Below are 8,332 nucleotides of genomic sequence, written 5' to 3'. Positions count from 1 at the left end.
GTCTAGGTGACAGGCAAAGTTTTTTTGTTTTTTTTTTTCCCCTCTCTCTCACCTCACACTAGACTCTCCAGGGTGGGAAAGGGGAAAGCAGGAGAGGTCAGGTGTAGGTTATTAAAGGCTGCAGAGACCCCAATGGCTCACCCCCCAGCCCAGTCAGCCCAAGGCTGTTCATCTAAGTTTCCATGTGGGTAAACACTGGACATCGCCAGACCCAAGAAATGATCAAATATTTATTGATTGCCTTATGTCAAACATTATCTTAGTGTGGGACATGGAGCGGTGAACAAAAAAGGCAAACAACAAAACAAAATGTCTTTTTGGAGCCCTACATGTTGAGGGTGGAGGAAAATGGATAATATATACAAGTAATACAAGTAATGTAATATTCAGAGATGATAGAGAAAAAATGAAGAATAGAAAGGGAATAGGAAGTGTGTGTGTGTGTGTGTGTGTGTGTGTGTGTGTGTGTGTGTAGGAATGTGGTGTATGATTTTAAATGGATTGAATGGGGGAGACCACTTTGAGAATATGAAATCTGAGCCGAAGGCTGAATAGAAGTGAAGGGAGCATTGCTTTTACGTGAGGGAAAAGCATTCCCAGTAGAGGGAACAGCAAGTGCTGAGTCCTGAAATGTTTGAGGAATAGCAGTGAGGCAGTAAGGCTAGAGCTAAAGGAAAGAAGGCAGCCAAGTAAGAAATAAAGTTAGAGGGTAACGGGGCCAGCGCTGCAGGTCCTGGAAGGTCACCGTCAATTCTCTCCTCGGACTCTCAGGTGAGCACAGCCATGCTGTCCATTGTCCCAAGACCACTCGGCCACCGTCTGACTCCTTGTGGGTGCTCCCTTTTGATAGCCCAGGGCACGTTTATGCCGCAGGAATGGATATGGAAATTAGGGGGGTGGCTGGGGAGGTGGACACCTAGCTGGGTGGTGGGGCATACCTAGTGAGGAACGCCCTGGGGATCACCCACTGAGCCAGTTCCCACCAATCCAGTTTAGTTTTTGTTTCCTACTGTTATCTTTGCCAAATTGCTCATGTAATATTTTGAAGTCATTTAAACCCTCCACATTTCCATAGTTGATAGCCTTAAGTATTCCAGCGTAGCATTCCAGCGCGAAAGAGCACAATTTCAGTCCTTTATTGCCTTAGAACATATTTAATATTCCAAAAAAAATCTGCATTTATTTTTCCTCCATAGATTATAGTCTTATCTCCTTTCATTCAAATATAGTTCATTTTTGTTAACATTGAACTAATTCTAAGTCTGAAATGTGTGCGTTAGAAGATGTAACAACTTGCTTTGACAGCCTCTTGTTGTGTCTGCACAAACAGGTTTGTCTAAATTGCTACTTGGTTATCAACTTGTTCGTTACCAGGTGTTTCAAGGACCAGTTAGTATCGACTCAACATCAGTGGGTTCTGTAGAGACTTCTAAACAGAATGGGACAATGCTTGATGTCGCAGTTCAGCAGTGACTTTTATTCTCCGGAAGAGGGCGACCTAATCCCACTTCATTGTGGAGACTGCCCGGGCACAGTTTCTCCCTTCGCAGCCTCCCAGGCAGCCAGGTAGGAATGTGGGAGCCATGTTTTCCTTTTCTTCTCCCTGGCTTTCTCATCAGATTCTAGTTCATTCTTTTTAGCTCTGCGTGTATCTTATTTTCATTTCTAAACCTACAGTCGCGCTCCTTACTGTGTCTCCTATACCATGTGCAGACTCCTTGAAATCTCAGTCACCCTCCCCACCCACACCTTCCCTTTGCACCAAAATAATCTTTTTGGAGCATCTGCCCAGAAATCTTCAGAGGCTCTCTAGCATTATAAGTGAAAGTCCAGACCCCTTCGTGTGACATTCATGCAGTTTGAGAATCAAACTGCAACCTGCTTCTCCAGGTTTCTCTGCCTTTCACTCCCTCTCCCCAAAGCCACCTTCTCATGGGGTAGGTGACACAAGGGGTTCGCGCAGACAAATCTACACGCAGAGTTGAGCGCCTTCACTCTCCAGCAGTGTGACTTGTGCAAGTAGCCCGACCTCTTTAGGCCTCAGTTTCCACATCTACATATCGTGCTCAGTAATCCCTTCCCTGGGGGTTGGAATGACAAATAAATGAAACTGTAACTGAAATTTCTTGGCATGTAGCACACACACGAGAGATAGCACCACCATTGTTATCATCTTCATCAGTTTACTCTGAGCTTACCTTCCTCTTTGACGTCGTCCAAATTCCTCACCCTTCTCACCTGTCAACATTCCACCTTTTAAAGTCCAGCCTTGTGTTGCCATTATATCTTTTCTCTCCCACTGGGGTCCCGTGGGTCTCTGTAACTTCCTTTGAGCACAGCTCATGCCCTAAGCCAGGCAGCAATAAACTATTTTCCTGAACACTGCCGACTGGGCCAGCGCTCTGCCAGGCACTGTAGGGCTCTACAGGGAACGAGGCAGACAAGGGCCCTGCCCTGTAACATGCATACTCTGCTAGAGGAGGAGGAGCTGAGGACCAGGGACTATCTTCTTCCCATAAAATCTCCAACATTGCCTAGCAAGCACCTTACCCAAAGGAATTGTCCAAAAGCTATGCAACACAAAATACAGAGAAATGGAGAGTTCTAAAATCGCCATCTTTCAAAGGATGGAGAAACAAGCCTTCTGTTCCCATGTTTTCGGTATCTTTCTTAGGGTGGTTACTCTACACATTTTGAATGAATCACTAGCATATTAAAGTAGTGAGAAAAAAAGGCAAGTTCTCCATAGATCATTCCCTTTCGAGAGCTGAGGCCTCACAAGATAGTACAGGTGAGTTTCTTTGGGATGGCTGTGCATGACCCCCTAGAGCAATGGAGTGCTACCCGTGTGAGAATGTGCAAGTCAACCTGAATACTGAAGTCCTCCCTCAATAAAATGAGGAGTGTGGAATGGGATTAGGACAATCTTCTTGTATCATGGAACTTTGGGAGTCAAACTGCATTTCTTCTCATGAGAAACTCTGAGTTGCCTCTGATGAGGATGACCTCAGACAGCCACTGCCTCACCTGTGTCTGGGATGGGACAGTGATCTCCCACACGGCACAGGAGCAAGCCCTGTCGAAGTGACCCCATTGTGCCATTCAAAGGTGGCAGCTCCACCCACATCATGCCAAGCCTGAAGTCTGGGCACAGGAATCTTTGCCAAGATTCCCAAACATGGTGCCAGTGGCCAGTCTCGTGATATACAGGGGACAGCCCTCGGTCAGCTTCCTTCACTCCTGGGGCAGTGTGTGTGTGTGTGTGTGTGTGTGTGTGTGTGTGTGTGTGTGTGTGTGTGTTTTGTGGTGGTGTGGTGTGGTGAAAGGGGTAGGGGCGGGTAGTTCATTGCCCCTACTGGCTCCCTCCCTTGATAAACCCTTTGGGGGCCCTGGTATCTCAAAGGCTGCGGTGGGGTTGGCTTCCTGGTGGCCGTTAGTCCTTTGAAGCAGGAGAGCTCTGAATACAGAAGCCTGGTTGCCCTGATTTTTCAGGGGTGGCGTGTGGGAAGGAAGGGATTTCTTTCTGTATCTCAAACTATGATGCCCTTCATTTTATATTGAGCCAAATACTATGGCCTTTCTCTTTTCAAGAGAAAAAAGCTAGTAACTGGTAATTAAATATTGGTCACTGGTGGATTTCATTTTTACCCTTGATTAGTTAATTCTGAGGGCCAAGCACACACCATCAGTTTCATTTGTACTCTAATAAAAATCTCACACAAAAAAATGAACACACGTTCTTCATATCTGCGAGTCTTAGGGAAGAACAAAAGGGGCCTTAGACATCTGGGATCTAAGAGAGGAGGTTACCTGGGCAGGAGACTCAGAATGCAGGAAATCTGTGGAGTTGAGCCATGGCCCCCCATAACAAGCCTTTAATTACCAAGAACTGAATTCCATCAGCCAGAGCTGGACTCTTCCTCCCCAAAATGCTGAAGGAAGGCCAGGAGTCCTTGGTGGGTGGGAGAGCTCCTTTATGCCCACTTATGAAAGCCCCTTTAAAATGGCAAATGCGAGCTTGTTCTTGGAGGTCAGGGAAGGAGGTGACATGGAGAAAGATACTAGATGGAAAAATGGCTAATTCTGTGAGAAGTGCAATGTGAGTAGTAGTAATACCCTAAACGCAAAGGGCTAGAGGATGCTGAAGAAGAAAAAAATAGACGTAGAGTTGTCAGATCCAGGTGATTTTCCTGAGCATGGGTCCTGAGATGGGGGCTGCAGTGACAAAGATCTGGATGGATGCAAAGGGCTGCAACTTCCAGAAGGAACACAATGGGGTGTGGTGGAAAAATGCGGGTTTGCTTCTTGGCTTGGGCAAGTCCCTCCTTGGAATCAGTGACAGCTGAGGTCTCTGGCAGCGCAAGCCTCTGGAGGTTTTCCACCTGCTGAGGCTGCTCAGGGGTGCACCTTCGTGGGGACTGGGGGGAGAGTGACTTGTACAGAAAAAAGCAGGTACTGAAGTTGACAGTTTCCTTCTGATTCCAACCTTCAAGAAAACCGTAAAAAATGGTAACAAATCTGTTAAGCAGATAGCTTTTAAGCTGAAACTATGCGCTTAGATATTTCAAAAATGGAAGACTAAAGACAATAGCTAGTGATGTTTTTAAACTGAGAGAGATTTCTGCCAACGAGTACACACCACAATTGAGGTTTCACTGATTCTTTCCAAAAGACTGGCACAGAGTATATTTCATTTGTTATTAGCACTTACCTTTTTTGTCCCCCAAGCAGCCACCGTGTGGGGCAAAGCAGTGTTGAGGGAGATGTAGCGTCTTCTATCCCAGGGGACTAGGGTGGAGGAGGGGAGGTGGTCAAGGTTGCACCATGCCAGGGCACCATCTGCTGCTAGAACACAGACTCGCTGAGATGTCAGAGTCACAGCACAGCCGGGCATAACTTCCCCTTGCTTCGCACCCTGGCTCTGATCATCAGCTCACAACCTGCAGATGGAGCAGGTCAGCAAAGGCAACAGATATGCTTGCATCCCAAGAATACAAAAATGACAATCTTTTAATATTAGTACTATATATTCACACACACTTTCAGATAGTCTAATACATCTTTATTCATTTTAAAAAATGTTTTTAGTCAATAATATGCCTTTATTAACCCATTAAAAGACAATCTATTATTAAACAGTTAGCTCAATTTCCTTTAGACAAAGATAACTGTTCAAATATGAATTTGCCCAGTTCTGTTATAGTATAAGGGAGGGGCCTGACTGAATTGACACTCAGAGTGGAGATGAAAGGCAAAACTTTGCTCATTAGTAACATTTCTGAAAAGTACACTTAACACATAACTTAAATAAACTAACACACTTCATAAGCCTACAAATTATACCATTTTTAATAATACTTATTACAAAAGGATCTTAACATTAACTGGTTAATGCAAATAAAATATCTTCAAGTTCTTATAACAGTCAAATTTACATCAATTTGTGCTTTTAAAACTATTGCTAGCTTCTTCTGGGAAAAGCTAAAGTAACTGTACATTGTAGAAAAGAGTTTTTGTACTTTTGATACGAATACACACGTGAACACCAGAATAGGCACAAGAATACTTAAAACTATCTTTCAATTTCCCTGAAACAGACAAAAAAAATCTACTCGATATTCAATGAAATACATTTCTGTGGTACTTGCTAATTTAATGTTTTGAAAGTACTTGATAGGGCTGCTTTTTTCTTGGTCAGTAATGACAGCCAACACTAAATGTGTACGAATATACATATATATTTACATCATACATATTTAAGAGAAGATCTAGAGAAAATGAGACAGTTTTCACATGCATATTCAAAGTGTCTCAAAACTCCACTGGGGTCCCACATTAGTGAGTCTTAAGTAGTACCAGGGTTTCGAGTAAATAAACAGAGTAGGGAAGCAGTCCTTTACTAATTCAGTCCCTCTACATATGTACATAGAAAATCTAATGGAAGTGGTATGATTAGCTCACTAGAGAAATGCCTGTCATTCAGCCAGATTCCCTGCTGGGCGAGCATAAATATTAACATAACTTTCTCAGGGACTCCAACATTCGACACTGGCTATAGATGAACTTCTGTGATCTACTGTCTTTTCTATATGGAGGTAACGTCCAGAAAAAAAATAAATATTCTATGTAGAGAAAATACATTGTTTCATGGGGGTTAATTAACAATTAATTGGTTTGAGAGAAACTTTATTTTTCCTAGCTCTAGTTGAAAAAAAGACAAAATATATATTTATTTAACAAAGGAAGGATCCAATTGGACAGATGACTCTCACAAGTGGTCCATTTGGTTGGTCACATAGATTGTATTAGAGTCCAAATGAAAACCATGTGAAGTGATTACTCGTGTATAATCAGTGGAAAGACCCAAATTTAGAAGGGGACAGAATGTGTGTTAAAACTGAAGTGATATATATTCATACTAATGCATCACATACTGTGGGGCCCATGGGGAACCAAAAATAGGACAATTCACAGTATTTTCTCTTTGATTAGCTTTCTTAGGTTTCTGTGTTTGTGTTCTTCATGCTATGCCTAATGCCTACTTGCATTATAATTTCAATACTTGATTGGTGAGAGTTCTTTTTAAACTATTCTCATTCCAATTTTGTTGACAATGAGGTAGCAAATGTAGAGTCTATAATATCAAACCAGTAATCATAATTTTGAGTTAAGACTGGAGTGAGAGGAGTTGAACATTCTGATTTGGGGTCTGACGATGCTTCTGTAATTTCTTTCCACTCCCATGGTTTTTCCATCTGTTGGATGGGTATATGATAACACTTATCTCATAAGCTCTTTGAATTGATAGGATAAAACCCATTTCCTACACTTTTCTTTGGAGAAGCATTGTAATTATGGCATTTGAAATCCCAGTTTATTTCTAGGGGATGCGAAAATTACTTGTCATTATGTAATTTCTAATGCAAGCATTGTTTAAAACAGCAGATTGCAGAACAGAAAAAATTGGTTGCAATTGCAAGAGATGAGACTGAAAGTAATTTAGAGTCAATTTATGAATGCCCTCCTAAGGCATGTGCATTTTATTCTACCAGACACATTATTTTCCGAAATGTGTTCCACAGAATGCTTGTGCTAGAGGACATTAATATATCTCAGGCAAACTCAGTTAAATTAAGTCCAAGTTTACATAAAAATGTTAATATTGAAGCTCGGTTAAATTAAGTCCAAGTTTATTTAAATATGTTAATATGCACTGTGTATATCGCTTTTCTCAAACTAAACGATGTAACTTGGTAGTAGGTATACAACGAATATGAAAACTGTTCCAGCTTGGCACTTTCAGGTCAATTAATTCTAATATTCTGTGTATACTCAACACATCTGATATTCATTGCCTTATATCCTACCTATCTGGGTTCAGTAAACAAATGAAATGAATAAAATATTCGAATATTCCTCAGTTTTCACACCTATAAAATGGGAAAACTGTAATACCATTTTTGAAGGATTGAAGAGTTGGAGAAAAGTGATCATAGAACATTTTGTGACCAAGACTATTTTTTAAAAATTATATTCAAATAGAAATAGACTTATAAATGAAAAAATTAAATATAAAGATAAGGAAAATATGAAAAGGATTGCTATCCAATTATTGTCTAGTTTTGTAATCTTTGTTTAACCTTGCCAAAGCTCATTTATAAAAGGGATAATCACACTTACCTTGAAGGCTCTTATAATCTGTCTCGTACTGTGATTAGGTGTACATGGTGTTGTGGTTGAGAGCATAGGCTGGGAGCCAGACTGCATGGGTTTAGATCTTAGCCCTGCCCATTACTAGATGTGTGATACTACGTGTGTAACTGTGACGTTGGACAATTTAATTGCTTTCTGCTTCAATTTTCCTCATCTGCAAAATGGGGACAATAAGCATGCTTATTTCAGAAGGCTGTGGTAAGGATTACAGATGAAATAAGTGTTAGATATTATGAAAAGTTAGTTGCTTTTATCATTATATTTCAAATTTTCTACATAATAGTTATTATGGCTTGGCCAATGGCTACACCCCATTCCCCCTCCCTCTCAAAGGGGAATGTCACAGCTTATTTTTAAGCTCCTTAACCAAGTTCAAGTCTTCCTCCAAGCCCATTTATTTTTTTTAAAAACCACCAGTGCTTTTTTTTTTTTTTTGTGGTCATTAATGTTCCTAGCTAATTTATAGTTGGATTATTTACTCTCCAGATTACCTCTAATTTTTTATTCATTCAATTGATGCTCAGTTAAAATACGGAGCAATTCTTGACATCCAGAATTTGAAAGGGTATAGAAAGGCAAACTGGAAACTAGAATTACACACCATCCTGCAGAGGGATGA

The sequence above is a fragment of the Pteropus medius genome, unplaced genomic scaffold (assembly GCF_902729225.1).
Source record: "Pteropus medius unplaced genomic scaffold, Ma_sr-lr_union100, whole genome shotgun sequence".
NCBI lineage: Eukaryota > Metazoa > Chordata > Mammalia > Chiroptera > Pteropodidae > Pteropus > Pteropus medius.
This window is presented reverse-complemented; position numbering follows the sequence as displayed.